Source organism: Cydia fagiglandana, chromosome 13 (assembly GCF_963556715.1).
Source record: "Cydia fagiglandana chromosome 13, ilCydFagi1.1, whole genome shotgun sequence".
NCBI classification, from domain to species: Eukaryota; Metazoa; Arthropoda; class Insecta; order Lepidoptera; family Tortricidae; genus Cydia; species Cydia fagiglandana.
This window is the reverse complement of record NC_085944.1, coordinates 14,535,029-14,559,060: the sequence shown is the minus strand read 5'-3', so window position 1 is coordinate 14,559,060 and position 24,032 is coordinate 14,535,029. Positions and strand designations below refer to the sequence as shown.

Genomic DNA, 24,032 nt, shown 5'->3' with positions numbered 1-24,032 from the left:
CGCCCCAGCGAATGACCGAGGCGGTAATGATGACACACTTAGGGGGTTACTAATTTGAGGACTTCTGAGAGGGGGGAAATGCACTCGGGTTTCTTTTGTGTGAAAAAAGTTGCGGTTGCCGGTATATTCTGGCTTTTTTAGTATTGCAGATGTCACTAGGTCTTACGGGTTAAGAAATTTGAGGATATTTATCTGAGTAAATTAATGTTAGAGGTAGCTTGATGACAGTCTAACTTAAGTTACTAAATTCAGGAATCCGGAGAGGGGGGTACTAAAAGCAACTCGGGATTCTTTTGTGTGGAAAAAGTTGTGGTTGTCGGTAAATTCTGGCGTTTTCTTAGGATTGCAGATGTCACTTGGGAGTTAACAAATTTGACAATTGCTGACTAAATGTCAGAGTTAGCTAGTGATGAGGATTGGAGGGGTTACTAATTCGAGGACTTCTGAGAGGGGGTACGAATGCAACTGGGGTTTCTTTTGTGTGAAAAAAAACTTGCGGTTACCTTTAAATTGTGGCTTTTTCTTAGTAACTTAGTAATTCTGACTTTTTCTTAGTATTGCAGACGTCACTGTCGACAAATTAGAGGATTTCTGAGTTAAGGAACAAGAATGACGTGTGTCTTACATTCTTAAACATGGTTGATCTTGATAACCCAAGTAACAATTTGTGGTACTATAGCAGTCGATAGAACGTTTCCTAAATACCACTTAAGGTCCTATAATAAAAGACCTATGAAGGTTGTATAAAGCCAAAATGGCGCATCTTATGTGCCATTCAGTGATATAGTAGACCTGTAGCAGTGTCAGTCGTGACGTTTTAGGTCTATAAAAGTGATATAATGCATGACTCTTGTTCTAATTTGTTGTCAGAAACGCCATTATAGTGTTAATTTATACTTTATACTATAGTAGCATTTGAGATTCCATTATAGTGCTTGTTTTATACTATAGTAGTATTTGAAGTTCTATTATAGTGCTTTTTTTCAATTTTTATCAATTCTATCACTTCAAATCTCCTTTCTGCTTACCATCTCTATGCTGATGACCTACAAATATACTCACAAAGCGAGCTTGATGATTTACCTTCTGCTATTCACACCATTAACACTGACTTGGAACGCATTTCGAACTGGAGCTCTTTTTATGGTTTAAAGTTGAATCCATCAAAAACTCAAGTTATCGTAATTGGTAGCCCAAGAACCATAGCAAGAGTAGATTTTGATAATTTACCAGGTGTCTCTTTTGATGGGGTACTGATACCTTTTCCTTCCCAGGTTAAGAACCTGGGCGTAGTCTTTGATCGTACGCTCTCATGGATACCGCAGGTCAATGAGGTGAGCAGAAAGGTCTTCGCTGCTGTGGGTTCCCTACGACGAGTTCGTAATTTTCTGCCTTTTGCCACTAAAATTGCGCTTGCCCAGTCTCTCCTACTGCCCATTTTGGACTATGCCGATATTAGTTACCTAGACCTAACAGAAGAACAATTGAATAAACTCGAGCGGCTTCAAAATGTTTGCATTAGGTTTATTTTCGGATTACGTAAATTTGACCACGTCTCGAGCTTTCGTACGCAGCTCAAGTGGTTGCCTATCCGGTTCCGTCGCGACTCTCATATTCTTCATCTTCTTTATTCCGTACTGTTTCTCCCAAACACTCCCTGCTATCTCAAAGTGCGTTTTAAATTTCTTAACTCTGTCAGGTGCTCTCAAAATTTTCTACTTTTCCCCCCTCCTTCTTCTTCAAAAGTCTACAACAATTCGTTTAGTTTTCGCGCAGTTCGGTTGTGGAATGCTCTGCCCGTCGATATTAGACGTGCAAAATCGCTCTCTATATTTAAAACTCGTCTAAAGGAACATTATTTGTCTAAGTCCTAATCCTTTCGTGCTCTCCCTGAAACCCACGGTTGTTATGGCTACCTTGACATTTATAGGTATTAGTTATATATAATGTATGTAGTAATTTGTGTAGTGTATGTTTTACTGTATAGTTGTAGTTTATGTATTTTATTATATTTGCTATTTTTATTATTGCACCACCCGTACGCTCAGTATGTTCGCCGTTTCGCTATCTGAAGGTTGTCTGGAAGAGATCGCTGTTTAGCGATAAGTCCGCCTGTTGTTACCTACACCGTTAAACTCCAATGTTTTTTCTGTATCTTTTGTTTTGTAGTGTGCAATAAAGTATTTTATTATTATTTTCTTTATTTATTTTCCTTCTTAAGTTAGGTTAATTATAATATGCATATAAAAGTAAAATATAAAAACACTTACAAAACAATAAAAAAGAAAATTATAAACACATTATAAAAAACCTAACCTAGGGTGCCGCCGGCAGCGGGGCAGGGCCCAAGCTGCCGGTGGTCAGGGCCGCAGAGTGAGGAATCGACGTACTATACGCGCCGTGTCCAAAATTACCGCCTTCTGCATCTGACCCTTGATCCAACCACCTAGCGAGAGTCTCTCTAGGTGTTGGTCGAGACTCTTCGCTATGAGACCGTTCGCTGACACGACTATAGGAACAATGATCGTCGAGTCAACATCCCACATGGCGGTTATCTCGTGAGCTAAGTCTAGGTACTTGCTGGACTTGTCCTTCTCGGCCTTCACGAGATTCTCATCATGGGGGATGGTGACGTCGACGAGCACGGCCCGGCGCTGCGATCGATCTATCAGCACGATGTCAGGCTTATTGGCTACAATAGTCCTGTCAGTGATGATAGATCGATCCCAATAGAGCGTGGCACGACCATTTTCGAGAATGCTTATTATTATTATTATTATTTGTATGTCTTTTCCATATCTCGGGACCATGGGGTCCCGGACCTTTGGGAGGCGTACGTGGGGCCGAAGCCAACAGCGCAGAGGCCCTTTAAGACACTTTAATCTAAAAGCAAGGGATACACGTGGCGGATACCATCCCCGAACGCACAATGTGATACATCCGGAGATGGTCCCCGCCAGGTGCAAAGACTATTGCAGTGCAGCACTTTTGTGCTGCGATGGGAACTAAGGTCATGGGCTATAGATTTGAAAGTTGGATGGACTGGATAATGGGCTATGGGAGAGACTAGCGGACACCTGCCGTGACAATCAGTCTCAAAATTGTATAAGACAGGTGGTGACTCGCCAACTCATTGAGTGGGCCCCGCAATGGCCGCACGCACAGTGCGACAACAGGGCAACACTTTGGAGCGGCTGTGAGGTTGTCGAGAGGTGAGTCTGCGGTAGCCAGATCCCGGTAATCCGTTCAAGGGCCGCCGGCGTTATGACATTTTACACTTCCAACCTGGAGCATAGGTCCCGCTCTTGCGACTCCACTCTGGCCGGCCAATCAAGGCAAGCACAGAGGCGAGGGCCAGATGACAGGGCCCTCTGGAATAGGGGTCCGCGGTGTCGCCACTCACCGTCAGCTCGCCACAAGCTGCCCCCGCGGGGTTATTATTATTATTTGTTTGTCCTTTCCACATCTCGGGACCATGGGATCCCGGACTTTTGGGAGGCGTGCGTGGGGCCGAAGCCAACAGCGCAGAGGCCCTTTAAGACAATTTAATCTAAAGGCAAGGGATACACGTGGCGGATACTATCCCCGAACGCACAATGTGATACATCCGGAGATGGTCTCCGCCAGGTGCAAAGACTATTGGAGTGCAGCACTTTTGTGCTGCGATGGGAACTAAGGTCATGGGCTATAGATTTGAAAGTTGGATGGACTGGATAATGGGCTATGGGAGAGACTAGCGGACACCTGCCGTGACAATCAGTCTCAAAATTGTGTAAGACAGGTGGTGACTCGCCTACTCATTTAGTGGGCCCTACAACGGCCGCACGCACAGTGCGACAATAGGGCAACACTTCGGAGCGGCTGTAAGGTTGTCGAGAGGTGAGTCTGCGGTAGCCAGATCCCGGTGATCCGTTCAGCAGGCCGCCGGCGTTATGACATTTTACACTTCCAACCTGGAGCATAGGTCGCGCTCTTGCGACTCCACTCTGGCCGGCCAATCAAGGCAAGCACAGAGGCGAGGGCCAGATGACAGGGCCCTCTGGAATAGGGGTCCGCGGTGTCGCCACTCACCGTCAGCTCGCCACAAGCTGCCCCCGCGGGGTTATTATTATTATTATTATATTTTTTATACTATTTTAGAATTTATAGTTCCTTTACTACGCAATTTGCTATCAAGTTTTCCATCAACTGTTGTGAGTGGTTTTGTTGTGTGTTTACTTCACAAAAACGGTACTAAGTAAAATGGTGACAAGTAAAGACTTTATATTAATATGCGTCATTTAGATGTCGAATAATTCGGTCCTTAGCGCAAAAAGTATATGGGACGGAAGTTTTACCGTTAGAATAGTATTAGGTTAATGAGGAATTTTAAATGCCCCCTCGATTTATTTATGATTTTAATAAAATAATTTAATAAAATATTATAATATTCACCATAGTTACTACTATACAGCCAAGAAGTAAATCCGACGCTTTTATAGGCTAACTATAGAACTTACGACGAAATATTCACCGCCATCATGATTAAAATTAGGGTTCCAAAAGAATTTTGCTGTGACCCAGTTACACCAACAAACTCTTTAGAAAGACGTAGGATTTTTTTTTAAATTAAGATGTAGTTATTACTGTTGTTTTCTTTTTCAGTGTTATTGGTAAAAAAAATGTGCTAATAATGGATGGCGATAAATTTCAAAACCGTCACGATTATATGCTTGTATTAAATCATTGATGATAAATCTGAACTACAATCACTAATATCACTGGGGTCTTTTTTTATCAATTCATTAATATAATAATATTTTGTACGGAACCACATTATGTGGCTTAGGCCTGAACTTATATAATCAAGATATAAGTAGCCATTACAGATCAAATTTATCATTTACAAGTAGTCGGTTTCTACCTTTATGTATCTAACTCGGTTTATAAAAGACATAAAAACTCAGCTATAACGCTGTTGTATTTTAAAGAAAAAAGAAAAACCACTATACAACAGTTTTGTGATATAAAAGAGTCATTGTGACGTTTACAGCGATGAGATATAATAGGGATTTAAAAACTACGAAAGCGCTTTTTAATGCTATAAAAATATGTCCCAAAAACGCTACTACAGAGCAAAACAGTTGTATAATAGTGTTCATATGACTACTAAAGTATTATGTACTATAGCAGTGATCTCTAAAGCCACTATATCCTGAAATCGTTGTATAGATGGGTTTTTGTCACTGTTAAAACACAAAACTATAGCGGCTAGCAGGGAATCTTAATAGCGCAAACTACTAAAGTATTATGTACTATAGCAGTGATCTCTAAAGCCACTATATCCTAAAATCGTTGTATAGTTGGGTTTTTGTCACTGTTAAAACACAAAACTATAGCGGCTTGCAGGGAACCTTAATAGCGCAAACTACTAAAGTATTATGTACTATAGCAGTGATCTCTAAAGCTACTATATCCTAAAATCGTTGTATAGTTGGGTTTTTGTCACTGTTAAAACACAAAACTATAGCGGCTTGCAGGGAACCTTAATAGCGCAAACTACAAAGTCTTATGTACTATAGCAGTGATCTCTAAAGCCACTATATCCTAAAATCGTAGTATAGTTGGGTTTTTGTCACTGTTAAAACACAGAACTATAGCGGCTTGCAGGGAACTTTAATAGAGCAAACTACTAAAGTATTATGTACTATAGCAGTGATCTCTAAAGCCACTATATCCTAAAATCGTAGCATAGTTGGGTTTTTGTCACTGTTAAAACACAGAACTATAACGGCTTGCAGGGAACTTTAATAGAGCAAACTACTAAAGTATTATGTACTATAGCAGTGATCTCTAAAGCCACTATATCCTAAAATCGTTGTATAGTTGGGTTTTTGTCACTGTTAAAACACAAAACTATAGTGGCTTGCAGAGGACCCTTAATAGTGCAAATTTGTTGCATAAAAGTGATTCCAAAGACTATTATACAGTAATATTGCTCTATAGTGGTTATATTTGAACCTGTCATAATACACGCCTATAACGGCTCTAGAAAATGATGATGTAAACCTTTACATCAATTGTTTATAGAATATATTAGCTGTATAAGCCTATAGAGCAAAAAGGTGTTGCCAAACGCTTTTATACAACAGGTGGTCACCTCTGGAACCTTAATACGACGTCTATACAAGCTTTTAGCGATAAAAACTAAAATTATAGGACTAAAATGTTACTTGGGAATCTTGATAAACTTAATAATCTTCAACTTCATACATAATGAAACTCTTATTGTTACAACTTCGCAGGGTCCCAATAATTTCATATTTTAACAGTTCACTGACAATACTGCGTTGTGCAGAAACCGAGAAGATATTATTTATTTGTGAAAAATAACTTTATTCTTGCACCTATTAGACACTTTTAAGCTTTATTGCAAGGAACCCTAAAGTCCCTTGTTCCAGAAGAAGACAAATTCCCGCCAGTCTATTTTTTCCTAATTCCCGCCGGTCCGTCTGGCCGCACTTGCAACTTGCATTCCTGCATGCCACAACGTTAGCAGCCGTGGACGCGGTCGCTTGTCGCGCGCGCTCCTAGTATTTAATACCTGGTATTTGTGCCAGGTATTTTGTACGGATTTTGCCGCCTCCGTATTTTAGTGGCTCGTTGGATTGATTCGGTTGTGCGGTCTCGTTGAAAGGTGTGTTTACTTTTTATTTTAGCACATTTGAGAGTAGATTTTATTATGAACTTCGTTTAGTTATGTTTTAGCGGTGTTTGTTATTATGCTTTGTATTGTTCTGCCTGAACAAAGTAAAACCATTTTTTATACGAATACATTCAAAAATTCGAAAACTCGTAGGTACGGTCAAATGTACAAACGTCTTTACTAGCCAACATTCGAAAAATATATTTACAAGACCTTTATTGTCAGTGTAAATAAATATATTTTTGAAACGGTGGCTTACAAAGATGTTTGTGACTCTCTGCCGGATTCTTTATTGGTAGCTTAAAGTAAAAATTTAATAATTATTTTTCAAATTTATAGACGTATGTTCGTTCTTTAATAGTTCATCTATTGAAATCCACAGTACCTACATCAGTTTATTACAAGTAAAACATCTCTACTCCCACACAGTTTTAAAACTCAACATTGCATTTTAATTAAATCATTCTGAATTCAAATAAAAGTAAATGTTTGACCAAACCCACAAAAATAAACCCTCATTCAAGTAACTGTTTACCAAGCTACGCAAACTAAAGGTGGCCACTGACGAGCCTTCCAACCTTCCAACAGTCCAAATAGCGTGGCTGCAATCCAAAATCGGTCCATGAATGTCAAAAACGTACAATGTTTAATATTAGGATGCCGTCCATTTGGATGAATCCATTGTAACGGCATCCATTTGGAAGGCTCGTCAGTGGCCTGCTTTAAATGTAATAAACACTTACCCCCTTATTCATAAACGTTTACTAAAGTTGACAAGCCTATAATAATCGTTTGTCCCTTTCCGACGTATTGGTATGATGGAAAGGGACAAACGATTAATATCGGCTTGTCAACTTTAGTAAACGTTTATGAATAAGGGGGTTATTCTCTTCAAAGCGACCACAAAAAGGGCTTTGACCACTTTAGGTTGTATTAAACTGACTGGATTTAATTAAATTCTGAATTTAGTTGATAAGAGCTCTTCGTTTGGTTTAGAGATGGTCCTAATATTCGGTAATTATTCGGTATTCGGCATATTTTTCAATGTTCGTATTCGGCCGAATAGTTCTATTCGTACTGCCGAATATTTAACTAATAAACAAATTATTTTTAAGGGCGTCCGCTAGCTGACACGGGTGCACTTCTCGATCGGGGGGCCGAGTCACTCGAAAATCGGTGGAAAACGGCGAAATTGAAAATTTTTGAAATACGGGCGATCGAAATTTGGATTCTATTGGTATTGACCACTCGATTTCAATTTTATTAGTAAAATTTAAATGCCTAGTAGTGGAGAAATTATTTAACGAAATACACGAAGTCGAGTGGTCGAAATTCAAAAATCGGCCCCCAGGCATGAGACGGTTACGTTTCTTTTCATAAACATTCTACCGTAGTAAGTTTCATTTCCTATTTTAGCCGACTCCATCAAATATGTACGCTTTGTGTCATAGCCTCACCATCGAGTGGGTTGGAATTAGAGTGAGTCAACAACAATAATAGATAACAATAGCAGTCTATATCGATCCTAATTTTATTATATTACCTATGATACACGTGTTACTTATGAGCAAAGAGAGTAGAGTGTATAGAGACGGATTGTCAAAGTAAATTATGTAGCCACTGTAAATTTACTGCCCTCTTTCGACAGAACATAAAACTGTCCGAACGCCATTTGACTTTGATCATTATTCTTTCACTGATATGTGTTAACTTATTAAATAAATATTAACGCCATCTACTCGACTATACTCGTAGGCCAAAGGTATGGTGTAATCTTTTCGAGCGATGGCGCCATAACCTTCAGTCTACTCTAGAGTAGATGGCGTTAATATTACCTAATATTTAACAAGTTAACATCATATCAGTGAAAGAATAATGATCAAAGTCAAATGGCGTTCTAACAATTTTAATCGCCTGTCGAAAGATGGCAGTAAATGTACTGTAGCCACATAATTTACCATGACCGTAACTCTTTATTTGAAATTATCTTTGTTTATGGTAAAAAATGTTCCAACAGGGAATGCCGTTGAATTGACAAACATCTATTACAAAATCCTCTATAGGTTATTTTGAATTATTTTAAACTTTTTACTGTTGAGTCTTCTTTAGAAGTATTTTAAGCAAAGATTTTCGTAAAACCAATTCTAGTTAAAAATATATGGGTAGTATTTTTCAACTATGGATAAAGTTAAGACGAAACTGGAGGGCCCCACGAGGACCCGCTCGAAATCTCCTCGCGAAATCCAGATAGGAAAACGTTACGTTTGTATAGAGAAGCGGCCGTTCCCGTTCCTCTTAAAAGGTCACAAAATCGAAGGCCGAAGCATCAACACAGAAGCCACACAATGGCTTTAATGCAGCAAACTGGAGCGGGTCGAGATCGAGACTGTCGAGAGCCATATTCGTAGCCATACTTGACACCGCTAATAACCAATTTAATGGCTCGTCTACACGATGGGCAAACGCCGGCCACTCCAAGGGACGCACTTATGCGTTAGAGGGAGCATGTGATATTGCTATCTCATTCTACCGCATGGTTGCAAGCTGATATTCGAACAATGAGATACGTCAAATACTATATAGATATTGAAAGTTGAAACGATATGGATTAGATATGTCAGTGTCAAACAAGTGTCAAAATTGACATTTCTTCAAACAAAAACGTCACTTTTGACACTTGTTTGATACTGACATATCTATTCCATATCGTTTCAATATCTAGTATTTGACGTATCTCATTGTTCGAATACGGCTGTACTGTATGTCCCTTGGAGTGGCTGGCGCTGGCCCATCGTGTAGAGGAGCCATAACGTTTTGCGTCTACAAAGCATTTTTGCTACTTGCCGGGAAACCCGGGAGAATGCGGTAAACATCGGGGGCCTAGCCAAGATCACAATCGTACATCGACAAACGCCAAACGAATTGAAAAAAATGTATCGGGATGACAGATGCTACGAAAAGTCACGTGGCTGTTTCCATGCATTATTTAAGTTTCCGTTAATGTTCCCTATTAACGATTGTCGATTGTCATCTTGGCTAAAGCAGGCCACTTACGAGCCTTCCAAATGGATGCCGTTACTATGGATTCATCCAAATGGACGGCATCCTAATATTAAACATTGTACGTTTTTGACATTCACGACACCGATTTCGGATTGCAGCCACGCTATTTGGACTGTTGGAAGGCTCATCAGTGGCCACTTTAAGACTCCAGTTATTGACGCCTTGATAAAACGAAACGAACGCAATAATCAAATTATATCGCACATCTAAATGTTGATCCTCTTGAGTCAGTAGGTAACTGCATGACTGACAGACAACGCGCAGCCTAAACCGATAAAAGTGCGATCTTAAAATTTGAAACATATAATAATATATCTTTAAATGTTGTAGAGTTGCATTAAGAACGTTTTTTTTTTTACATTCTAACCCTTAGATTAAAGCCTCCGTCACACAGGCGCGTTTAATGGGCGGCGCGTGAGTGGGGCGCGCCGCTTTGTCACACAGGCGCGTTTTATGGGCGGCGCGTGAGTGGGGCGCGCCGCTTTTACATACAAAACGCTCACGCCGCCCGGAAAACGCGCCTGTGTGACGAAATCTTAAGACAGTTTTTTTTTTATATTCAAACCCGAATAAGTGTGGGTAGAATTCGGGTTGAATATTTAAAAGACTTCTTTGCCGAGGAAGTCACCGGCAGAGGCGACATAAGTATAACATAACACGTTCTAGTAACATATACTTCGTATAGCATAAAAGAACAAAAGACGACGAAAATCGGCGAGGAGAAGGTTTTGAATTTGCCCTATTTCTAAACGGGTCGCTTCCAATCGGTTAAGTTAACCTAATTGCGAAAACAGAATTGGGTTAAATAGAAGCAGCTACCTTTATACCTACAGCTACACTCATCTATTTACATATAAATTAACATACAACTTTATTACAAATAGAGCAGGTACATGTGTGGAAATAGAACTTGGCCAAATTTATTTACATGGTGATTTTTTTTCAGTGCATATTTTGTAACATTTTGAGTACTAATTTCAATGCTGCCTAGAGCTTATACTTACAATTAGTAAATAAAGCAAATCAAATTATATTGACGAACCCACCATAACATATCAAAAATGTCGTTCTTTTCTGCCCTACAAATCTACAAGCAGTGGTATTGGTTGATTCCTGCACGTTTCCTCTCATCTCCGCCTTAGTGGAAAGGCAGCTTAAAAAAGATATCCCTTCTTTTACAACACTTATTGAAATTGAATACCATCTTGGAACTCGTTAGAATATACGAGAACCATTCTCGCAGTTTGTTTATTCGTTTCGAGGAGCGATTTCCCCAAAATAAAATGCCAATAACACTTGTATAAATTGAGATCCAAACAACATTACAATAACGCTGCTCTTGAGCGCAAAATGCGTTATTTATGCGCTTACGCGCTCAGTGGATCGTTCCAATTGCTTTTCGAATATTTACGCGCGAGTCTAATTCTCACGCGAACTAGTATAAAAATGTTTGGCCATCATTATCAACCTTAAATCAAAAATAAACTTTCGTGAGACATATAGACACATATTATTTAAAAATTATTAAGATCACAACCGAACGGTTAACCCACGTGAATTATTAGTCGCCATTGGCGAAACATCATTTGATATTTACCACTAGCTTTTCGGTGATGGAAAACAGCGTGAGGAAACCTGCATACATCTGCGAAGAAATTCAAAAGGTGTATGTGAAGTCCTCGATCCGCATTGGGCTAGCGTGGGGACTATAGCCCAGGCCCTCTCGCGCATGAGAGGAAGCCTGTGCCCAGCAGTGGCATATAGGCTGAATTATTATTTTATGCTACACTCTGCCGTATTCGAACTTCAAGATATTCACAAGAGACGACACGTACTAGATCCATTCTAGATACGTTATAGTTTAGATATCAACTAGTTCTCTTTTGCAGCGCAATTCGGGCAACCAATGTCACTTTTACGTTACATAGAGTAAGATGTCTATTAGATGTGAATTGGATCTTTAAGTCATATCCTGTGGAAATCGTTCAAGAGTATCTCCAGAATCGCGCAAATGTCAAATTTGATAGGTTAGATCTTAAGGCCCCTCCAGACTATGTGCGTGAATCGCGGGCGAAGCCGCGAACGCGAGTGTGGAGTCGATTTTGCTGTCTGCGAAAATCGACGCCACACTTGCGTTCGCGGCTTCGCGCCGCGATTCGCGCACGAGTGTGGAGGGGGCTTTAAACATATCGTTATCGTATCTTGGTGATGCCTAAAAGATATCTAATAGATGTCTATTTCAAAATCCGAATCGGGCCCACTGAAGAAAGAAGAAGAAGAAGAAGAAGAAATACATTTATTTTAACGTCACAACATAGTACATGTAAAAAAAAAAACACTGGCGCCCAACTCGACTCTTGCACTCGCGCAGCTATCGGAACTCACACCAGTAGTATCTGGACGTGGGCTGCAATAACACCCACTTGACCTAGTGCAGTAATAATTTATTTTCCAGCTTGCATTATCGTGTTAGCGTGAGGGAATGGATGTACGTAATTGGCTTGGAAACTAAAGCACTGTAAATATCCCACTTTACAAGCGGTAGAACCATGCTGATTTTAGAACCAGGAAAACTTTAGCCAATAAAGCTTAACACACTAAAAGTCACATCAAAATAGACAACGGGTCATCAAATCATACCTATAGGTATTTCGACACTGCTTTCAAAAATATCTGAAAATTATAAACATAAACATTTTAGACCGATTAAAGAGAATATCTTTTCAACATGAGCATAAATACGCTTTTCCGGATGCTCTTTTCTTCAGGACGCATTTCTCAGCCGATTCTCGTGTAAAATTTGTGAGCGGCTCGATAAAATGTTTTTTTTTTCGATTTAGTTGTTGGAATTTTTCAAGATGGCATAGCCATGGGGGTTCACGAGGTCTACTACCTATATAACAGCCCCACTAATATTTATACATATGTTCTAAAACAACATTTCAAAAGTATTATTATGACCTGTCTGGCAGGGCGGCCATTTTTACTGGCACTTTTATCACCAACTGCACTCCATTACTTAATTATATTTGAACTTCCAACAACTACGAAGAAGTGTACAGATGGCGAAGATATGTATGCATTTTGCACCTTATTGCAATGGAATACGGTTCGGAATGTAAATCTAAACTACTCTACAAACACTTGGATAATTAAAACATGGTTGGACTTGTGGACCCATCGACTTCCTTTTAGCGATAACATACTTAAGTACCTGACTAACAAATATACTTAAATGGCGAAGGGTCTTTACTCTTTAGCGTGCTTTTGGCGAAGTTCATGGTCAGAGAACTAAACCTTGAAATAAAACTAGAGAGATAAAGAGTTTAAAAACTCTTAATACCTATCGCGTAAAATCAATTTAAAATGCATGACGTCCGATAATTAAAAAAGGGGGGCGCTACAGTCGTGCATATAGAGAATAAAGGGCGTCCATTAAATTATGTGAGGCATTTTTGAGGACCTATTGACTTCGTGATCGAAGTCCTACAATATGGTAGGACCAAATCACAGCTTCAGACACGAGCTAAAAGTTGTGCCTATGAACGCCATGCTCCCAAAGATTGGGATGAACGTCGAGACACCGTCAGCCAGAAGATTACGCTACGTTAAGGGAATTACGACCCTCATCAATGAGGGTAACGACGCGAGGAGAAGGACATATCATTAAACGTGACTGACAAGTGACAAAATAGGCCAAAAACTATTTCTTAAACTTTACCCCGCCAATGTCAGGTTAGGTGTTAGGTATCCATGAAACATTGATCATTGATTGCCACCTAATCTTTCGACCACACTTTGTTATCATAAAAAGCCAATAGGTATTAATAAAATATACTAACACCTTGTAGTGTAGACTAACAAAAAACTAACAAATCAAGTTCGAGGGCAAAAAATCAGAGACTTAAAGCGAAGGCCGAAATCCAAGTCAAGATCTGTACCTAGTAGAAATTCGCTCCCAAGTACACATGTTTAAGTTTTATTACATTGTTTAATAAAATTTGAATTTTTATCCATTGATAAAAGGATCAAAATGTTATGTAGACATAGTTAGGTACTGTTTAATACAGGGCTGCCAGTACATAAATCTTGATTATGCGATCCTGTGCCCGCAATTATACGAAATTCGATTGCATTATACGAGTACAAAAAAAAACTATTATTTTAAATCGATTTTTTAATAACTTGGGAATTTCGGTTTTTGCGGTAAGCCCCCAAATTGCGGGGATCTTTCTCTTTTACTCCAATGACAGCGTAATAAGAGTGACAGAGAAAGATGCCCGCAATTTGGGCACTTGGATTTTCGCGGTTATAGCCCACGTTGACGTGTATTTAAGTAGTTGCTGTTCCATTAAATCGTATAACAGTATTGGCACACTGTTTTTTGAAGCATTGACAGTAGTTTAACATCGGTGTTTGTTTCGTATCCAATTATACCGATTGACCAACTATACGACATGTATACGAAAATAATTTCATTATACGAATTTCGTAGCCTAATTAATACGATCTGGCAGCCCTGGTTTAATATTACCTTTTGGTTTTGTAAATAAAAGGAGTGCCTTGACCCGAGATATCTTCTGTGAGATCAAGCCCTTGACACGCAAGCGTTAATATGTACACAAATCTAAACCTTATTCAGTATGGCATAAGATTGAAAGTGTTTGTTTTAAAGTGTGTTAAATCTTAACCTTCAAGGGTTTTGATTATAAAATTTATAAAGGCGTACTTGATGTTTCGCTAAAAATATGACGATCGTACATCGACAGTACTGCAGTGCTACCAACTATATTAGTTACTGCAGGAAAATTCCGCAAACCGCAGACATCCCCTTTCCCCTTTTACTAGGAAAAACGTCTATTGTGCGGCTGTATGTTTGAATTCGGGGAATTTCGAATGCTTTGAGGCTGTCAGTGAGTCAAGTCTAGCTAAAAACATGATTCACTAGCCTAGGGTGTAGTTCGTATTTAGCAACTAACTATTTAATTATTTTTATTCAATTTGTTGTCAGTACAGACTACTCAGAATAGATAATAGCACTATGTACGTACAGTGATATGTCGTGATTGTTTTACCAGATGGGTACATCGGATGATTTGCAAGATTAGCGCTGGAAGTCGCCAGCACCACGCTGAGATGTAACCATTTCGTGGCATTCCTTCCTATGTTTATCTCTATTTTTGTATCTATAACTTTATTTTCTGTCTTTGGGCTTACGAATAGGTATTCGTAGCACAAGGTAGTTTTGATGAGGAGGTCATCATCATTATGGTGGCCTTTTGGTGATCCAATCTTGAATGTAGGCCTCTTCCCTTTTCTTCCACTCCGGTCGATCTTGTGCCCGATACATCCAGTCTCGGCCTCCGTGTCGTTGGATGTCGTCCACCCAGCGCTGCGGTGGTCTACCGCTCCCTCGGGTGTCCGCTCTAGGCCTCCATTCAAGGACTCGTCTTGTCCAGCGACTCTTGTCCATTCTCCTGTGTCCACTTTCTCTGAGCTATGACGGCCATGATTTCTCTAACTATGGTCTTGCTTCGGATCCAATTGTTACATTTCTGGTCCCGTAGGGCTATCTTGAGTATCGCTCTCTCCATGCCTCTCTGCGGGACTCGGAACTTCTCGGCGGATTTCGGTGTAAACTACATCTATTCAATTACACAAACGGGTCTACCGCGATATAATTTCATTGTTTTTAGGGTTCCGTACCGAAAAAACGGAACCCTTATAGGATCACTCGTGCGTCTGTCTGTCCGTCTGTCCGTCTGTCACAGCCAATTTGCTCCGAAACTACCAGACCAATTAAGTTGAAATTTGGTACACATATGTAAGTCTGTGACCCAAAGACGGATATGTAACGTCAACAAATGAATTTTAAACATAGGGGTTACTTTTGGGGGGTAAACGATAAAATTAAAAAACAAAGTTTTGAAAACTATATCGTGTTACATATCAAACGAAAGAACTCATTTTGAGAAACTCAAATATATTTTTTTTTTATAAACTTATAATAAAAATTTTAGAAGTTATTCAAGAAAATAGTCAAAAAATGACCATTCCCCGCCCTCTATCTCCGAAACTACTGGGTCTAAAATTCTGAAAAAAATACACAAAATAGTCCTTTTCCTAAAGATGACAGGAAAACCTATCAGAAATCTAGAGTCAAGCGTGAGTCGGATTTAAGAACAAAAATGCGGTTAACGTTTTTTTAGGGACACAGCCGCAATGGTTTAAGTGAAACGTGATGTAGACAGCTATTGCGAAGGCCCTAGGCCGATATCCGCATAAGGCCGAAGGCCCGAAGCTCCCCAAAGAGGCGTGCATTTAGCTTCAAGCGTGAGTCGGACTGAAGACAGAAAATGCGACTAGGCTGTATCTGGCACATAGTCGCAATGGTACTTGTAGTACAGTCAACAGCAGAAGTTGCTAAGCGGCCGAGGTGTTCAAAATTACCTTGACATGCTCTTATTGTCTTTACTATAAAGTCGCGTCCAGATCATTTTAAATAGAACACTCTCCCGCTTAGCAACTTCTGCTGCTGACTGTACTGATTGATTAGGTTACTATTGTTACGTGTTTTAAAAAGCAGTAGGTATACTCCGGGCTAAAAAATAAACTAAGTGTATTCCCGTTGCCAACGTGCAATCCTGAAATCGCGAAGAAAAATTTGGCTGTTTCATACATTTTGGCTGGTCCGTTTTCTATGGGAGGATACTTCTTTATTCGCGATTTCGGGGTTGGTCCCGTACTAAAAGTTGCTCAGTATAATCCCAAAACCTCCCTGGCTACGGAAATACACTTGTTTTTTGGTCACCCTGTAGGTATTATCTCTCTTCGGCCTTTGCTTTTAAAACACTTTCGGAAGTTGTAGGAAGCGCGACCCGTCGGACGCTCGAGTTTTCAGCTCTACGCATTTGGACACTTGTACTATTGTTCGGCATTTAATCTTCAGAGATGTAGAGATATGCCACCACGCCAGAAAACTTCATGTTACATCTGGTTTTCGATTGACCCATTCGGGTTTTTCAAGACGTTTAACTCACGTCACGTCACACGTACAAAAAAATTTTGAAAATTGTGTGAAGTACGGAACCCTTGAAACGCGAGTCCGACTCGCACTTGACCAGTTTTTTTTTACCTTTAATTCCGACGTTTCCGCTGAGTTGCACCAGCTGTGGTCACGGAAAGACCAACTCAACTCGGATGGTGCAACTCAGCTGAAACGTAGGAATTAAAGGTAAAAACAATGAAATTATATCGCGGTAGACCCGTTTGTGTAATTGAATATGTGTACAAAACGCGAGAGTTTAAAGTGTTATATAAACTACATCTATCCACCAAACTCCTGACGACAAGAAACCGGCCCTTATATTCGGATTTGTAAAATTCGAAATTCTCCCGCCTTTTGTGCCAACCTAGAATTTAGTATAGATACAACAATTTATGAAGCTCACTTTAAACATCGATTTTTCAGTGTTAGCCTGTTGGTATACCATGATAGCCCCTCGTTACACGTGGCTATTATTTTCAAGGACAGATCGATGGCAACATGGTGGATATGGTGCTAGTATTGTAAGTAGGTACCTAATACTGATGCCAAATGCATACAAATACTAATACTTCTAAGTCTTCTAACATACATATAAGTAATACAAAAGTACATTACCTATTAGGCATTTATCTAGTCATCAGGGCATTTCTATTTAAAGTTGTACAGTCAGCCAAGAAAGTGGTCTACCACTTTTCGATTCTATCATCTGATTGATAGAGTCGAAATGTGGTAGACCACTTTCTTGGCTGACCGTACCCCCATTTTTGTGTGTTAGGATTAGACTCTTCATTCTCTTTTGATACACGATCTAGAACACTCGAAAAATATTAAATCAAATGACTGAAGTTTTCTTTAGCGCAGAATGTCGCAAAACCGAGTAGACACAAATTTTGAGATTTATTTACTTATAGAAGAGTTGTTTCTGATGTAGAGTCTGTTCGGAAAGAGAAGAGTCGTGGAACGTATTGGTTAGTAAGAACTATTATATAATCTGTTGTATTGGGCGCCATATATTCCACGACTCTGAATTGGGAGATTTTACCAAAATTAATTGTTTTGTGAATTTGGTAACATCCCGTCCACCGATTAGCTCCACATATGTCATTGACCATTGTCAATGAAACATATGAGTGGCCAAAAGCCGTATGTCGCATTATTGCGGCACTGTAAATGATGACTTAAATGCTTTTATTTAAAGCGCAAATTGACTTATAGAAATAGAATGGTACAATCGCCATCAATTGATGTTTATATTTTTGTTTCACGCTTCTCGACGCTAGCCATGAACCTACGCAATTTCGTATCTCACACCCACGCGTATGAAAATAGATTTTAACACAACGGAATACAGTTTATAATTCAGTGGATGCTAAAATGAGTGACTTGCGTTAAATTGTTTCGGTTTCACCTATTTCAAGTTCAAGGGCGTTAGTAGCGTGCCAATATTAACCTGGCCGTGTGCTGCCATCGTTTGCCGGGCATTTGCCTTAAGTCGCATTTAGACGGTTCAAGAACTTGTATGCAATATTCGATATGTCGAAGGCCGATCGTAAGATCAGACAAATCGTGAAAGTCCTAGGCATATCGTAAAAATCTCTCCTATTTCTGAACAGTTTGCCCTTCGGGCATCATTAAGCAACCTAACGAACGTATCCTACCTATCTATTGGTTTATTGTGATTACCGTCAAAATCAAATCACTACACAGGAGCGTTAAGAACGGCCTGATTTTACGATCGGCCGCCGACAGATACATTGCTAATTACAGAGTTCAAGGAAATTAAGTCGATCGACCAAATACCGCAATGTAACCAAAATCGCATGCAAGTTCTTGGACCATCTAATTGGGTCTTTAGAACCGTAGGCCTAGCATATCTTACTTTGTACCCTGTCACTTCATACTTCGTCTAAAGCAAAGTTAACAGGCCTGTAACCTTTAACCTTACCTTTGACAAATATGGCTATGATGCTATTGCCTACATATGTAAGTCCCGGGAAAATCATTAATATTAGATTTAAATCTACGACCAGCGACCACGGGTGTGGAAGCCGCGAATCTTACCACTCAGGGCTATAACCGCGAAAATCGAAGTTCGCAATTTGCGGGGATTTTTCTCTGTCACTCTAATGAATGAATGAAAACATTTATTTTCAGGCAACTATTGGCCCATAGATAAATACCTTAAAACTATTACAAAATATGTCTTAAAACTAAAAACACAATTATGGTTGCGACGCAGTTCGCAACCCCGCAGTGTCAGGGAGCCGGCCGCGGAACCGCCGGAACTTGACACCCTTCGGCCAAAACTCCTCCTTGGTGAAGCCTTCCTAATTCCGCCTTCATTGGAGTAAAAGAGAAAGATCCCCGCAATTTGCGAATTTCGATTTTCGCGGTAGCCGCTCAGGGCACTCGGCTTCAGGCGTTCAGCTGCACAGTCGACGTCAAAGATATGTTTACACTTTTGCACCTTACTCCTTTGTAATAAGGCGAAAAGTGTACATATCTTTGACGCCAACTGTACCATATAAATGCGTTCCTTGTATTTTCTCCGTCACTCGCCGTCCACATGTAAACGCTGTACTTGCTGTTGATAACCTGATAAGAATTGTTATTGTTGTGAATGTGTTTTCGCGACGTGTGAGCTAGTGTGCGTATGTTTATTTACATTGGCTATCTGTGTGTGCGGTGTGTATTGGTGTAGATAATCTATTGAGGTGAAAATAGTGAAAATAAGATTGTTTACCTTTAAGCTCTACTTTTTTATTATGATATCTTCATTTCAAACCATGTAATTTATAACTGGGATGGGCGCACGGCAGATTTTTATTAAGTAAATATAAATAAGTACAGACCTACATATTACTTACATATTTGTCTCAAAATTCGTAAAAATATGACGATAGAGACGACAACGATAGTCTTGTAGAGTCACTGTAATTGCGGCATTTGATCGATCAATTAATACATTATTGATTATAAAGATCAGTTATAAGTCATAACTTATAAAGTTATAACTGCTCTTCTTCCATGTTCAGCCACTATACTTGACCTGACAATTGTCAGCAGAATTTCGGTATATGTGTGTACTTAATACCTAATTTCGATTTAGATCTAGCAAGCTATTCATGCACTGTGCCAAATACATATTTTCTTGGGATACAAGAGCATTTAACCTTCAGGTTAAACACTTCTTTAGGTATACATATACAGAGTACAACTCTACCAATCCGGTCATAAGCAGGAGGCGTATTCTGATTCAAATAACAGGTTATGATTTCGATCTGGATTTGTTATGGATAAGATCTATCAGTGTCCAAAATGGTGTTTCTTCAACCAGAAATGTCACGCTTGAAACTGACAGACTATCGTGTCCATAATTGTCGGCCTGATTCGAACTTTAAGATACGTCAGTTATTAGATCTAGAAAAGATATGGATTAGATGTGTCAGTGTCAAATGTGACGTTTCTTCACACAAAAACGTCACTTTTGACACTGACACATCTAATCCATATCGTTTCTAGATCTATTAATTGACGTATCTTAAAGTTCGAATCGGGCAGTCAGTCTTTCGATTTCGACCCTCTTAGCAAATATCTACCCTTTTACCTGTTCTTAATACTTAATACCAAAATCGTATAATCTCACAGATGGATTTACCCTAGTTTGTAGTTAAGCGACTCAACTAATCAAGATAAAATTCATAACCTATTATTACAATCAGAATACACCTCCGGGTAAGTACGTGTAGTAACCACAGACTTGATTGAAACGCAAGAAAAACTCACGACACCTTCGGATTTTCACTTCAATTGTTCGCGTGTTCATTCACCGCACGCGCATGTGTGCGTGAACTGCGCATGTGCGGCTGCGTCTGCGCCTTTGTTTGTTGACAAGCCGCTCCGCTGCCTCAGTTCAGTTCTGACCGTGCGACTTGATAGACGTATAGCACGCCAGCGCCCCTTCTAAATATAGTGCTGGTTATTTTCAAGTTTTCCTCTTCTGCGTAATATTGTGCTGTGTTTGTGGCCAGTGTTTTGCGAATTCGGATTCACTTTTTCAATTTGAAAGGTTAGTGTTGTTACTATTAAAGTAAACATCGATATAATGTATCTATGTGTGATATGTATTCATTATGCAACTGCAATCGACGTAAACATACAGTTGTTATGGTGTGACGTTTGTAAATCAATAAATGGCGATAATTTAATCTGTACAGATGTTGATTGATGGATGCATAAATATCCGGACGAAGGACCATCTTGTTCAATACAATTGTGATGTTTATATATTTCTTTAACGTGTCTGCTCTTTCGTTGTGAGATTTATAAAAACTCTATATTTTTTGACGTAGCACGTGCTAATTTTCATACAAAGGATTCTTTATGTTTTTTTTTGGACTTATTAATAAATCGTTTAAAACATTGTCACTGTAAAACATATTAAACAAGCTTTAGGACATTCAAAACATTTATTATGGAAATGTAGAGTCTTTGTTCTTACCACGTTTGATTCTGAGTACATACCTAGTCGTATTTCAGAATAATAAATACTGTACATATTTATATACATATTGTAATACAGCAGATTGACTAATGACTTGTGCCCGTTTGCACAGTATACGTTTTTTTTTTTAGTTTTATTAATCAACAGGCCATTAAATTTAATAAAAAATTATATCTCAAACAATGGAAATTCAGAAAAAAAATACCTCAACTACATTTTTACCATACTTACAAAAAATATCGTGAGAGAAACTATCGAAAAATCATATACAATCCCAACCCAATGATTCCTCTCGAAATGTACCCTTCGCTTCGCTCTGTCGATTAATGCATCTACAGATTCTACAGTTAATTAGGAAGAAAACAAAAAAATAGAAGAAATCTTTTAAAATCATTATTTATTCACAAGGTTTACCTACTTTTCAGTTAGATGTGAATTTATTAACATTTAAAAACGAAAGTTAGAAACAAGTTTGCAACCATGGGATCCTCTAGAACACATATAAAGACATGTCTATGACAGTGGTATATGCCTAGCAAACATTGCCAGATAAAATAGAACCTTATACCGTTAACATAAAGCTGATATGTGAAAGTTTTGTTGTAATAAGATATGACTCTTTGCCTTAGAAAGCTTAAACAGTTACATTTGGCCGTAGCGGGACCGTGTAACGGGACACTCGCATTCGTCACCTGATTCGCTTGAGCTTTGCTTAACCTTCATTTTAAGCCGTGTGCATGACACCGGCGCCACCCTGGCGGTTGTGGGACACCTTCGCCAGAAGCTACGTTTTTTTTAGCATTTTGTAAAGACTACGCGATCTTGACGTGTCTTTTAATTGAAAAACGCTTTTTTAAATCAGTAACTATTACTTATGAAACCAAAATAATGTACCTCTATATAATCGTATATGATATGATTCATTCCCACTTTAGTACCCGAAGAGTGTCTAGGAGAGACCGCTTTTATGTTGTGTACAGTTTCGTTTTTATTTAGTCTTCTTTTGTATCGGAAAAATAAATTACAGAAACGAAGTGCAGGCCTGTCGGGTCAGAGACTCGTTGATGTCTTTTGTTCTATACATTGAGTAATTACTAATTATTGCGTAATGAAACTAATGAATATTATAGTTTCCTACATTAAATAATCATTACATTAGTATTGCTTGATTTATAGAATCCTAATTCTATTGTATCGTTTTGTAGAAATGTATAAATCCCACCAATGCTTTAATAACATTTCTCTTTTCTTAGTACCGTAAAATAAAATAATACGGTAAGGTAAATTGTCAGTAAAAGTACAGCGTAGATAAAATTTCTCTATCCTCTTCTTATGCAAACCTACATACCCAGTTAGAGAAGGACGGATGTTAACCCCGCGATTAAATTAGCATTCTAGCGCCTCTGATTTGTTTATTTACATAGCTACCGACTTTACTTTCACACGCTCGTATCTTCTTATATGTCTTCATCGGAAAAATAACTCTATGTGTTTTATAATAAGCTTCAAACTTCATTGAAGCTTCAATAAATATGTCAGGTTATGGAAAAGCTGCATACGTGATTGTAGTTATTTTGGTTTCAGGGCAAACTAGAGACATTTGAAGTGGGAGTGTCATAAAATGTACGTTTATTTAAGTTCTAGTAAAATGAATGATCGTACATCACGAGCATGATATAAAGGGCCCACAGATTACCAGTCGCCGGACGAAATCAGCCTGTCAGTTGTTCGGTACGTTTAACTGACAGGCATATCGTCCGGCGAACTGGTAATCTGTGAGCCCTTTAAAGCCGTTATTGAATTTTATAATAAAGTTTAATATATTTTAACTGAGAGCCCCGTGCAGGGTTCTATGATAACTAGATAACATATTACTGGTTCCATTTTAAAACCAATGTAAAGGCCAATTCCAGTTTTAGACATTCGATCTGTTTCCGATATGATACTGATTTGCCAGTGTCATAAGTGTAGTTTTTGGTTGAAGAATCAGTAGGTATCATATTGGAAACGGATCGAATACCTAACTAAATCTCGAATTGGCCTTGTAGCTGTGGGAGGGTCAATTCAGGTCAAACGCCTGTTGCAAGTATATAAGTAGGTCCTGATTTAATTTGAGTTTGGTTTTAAAAATATTTGGGTTGATTGAAGAGCTCTTCAATCTGGGTGGAATAAATACAAAATCGAAATCGGAGACATTCATTCGTGTTATTGAAACAATGCAGTATGTTAACTTCTCGTAAGGTCGCCAACGAAGGATGAAAACTTGAAACACACTGAAGTCAACAGGTGTTATATCAGTGCATTACTATAATATTTCAGTAGGGTACACTGAGAGAAAAGGATAACAAAAACACACTTAGAATTACAAAAATAAACTTAATCCGGGGACAAGGAGAGTCAACTAATAGGAACAAATTGACTTTTGCAATTTCTATTAGTTCTTGCAATTTATATTATATGTTTGTTGAAATTAGATTTAGGATTACTGAGCTGTCTGTAGAAATAAATAAACTTTACAGAAATAGTGAAACGTCTATAATTATTACTAAACTTCATTTTTTCCCCCAGTACACAACTGTTTTTTTAATTCCTGGTTTAGTTTACCAATGATTTTTCTCTCAGTGTACCTACCTATAAACTGTAAGATATAATCACTGTAAGAATCTGCTGAATAAATGTTGAAGTTAATCGGATAATTCCGAAAGAAATAAACATAAACAAGTGCCGTATAT

General features: G+C 38.8%; 1 protein-coding gene across 2 annotated transcripts in view; it reads left to right on the top strand.

Annotated features, from left to right (window-relative positions):
- Positions 1-24,032, top strand: part of LOC134670350 (protein yippee-like) — a 200,692-nt gene that overhangs the window by 99,985 nt on the left and 76,675 nt on the right. The window contains exon 1 of one of the 2 annotated variants that reach the window (XM_063528165.1): positions 20,714-20,865. The exons of the other annotated variant lie outside the window; for it this stretch is intronic. The gene's annotated coding sequence lies outside the window, so the exon portion shown is untranslated. Of the gene's footprint in view, positions 1-20,713; positions 20,866-24,032 lie in introns of those variants that run through there. 2 annotated transcript variants of the gene reach the window in all.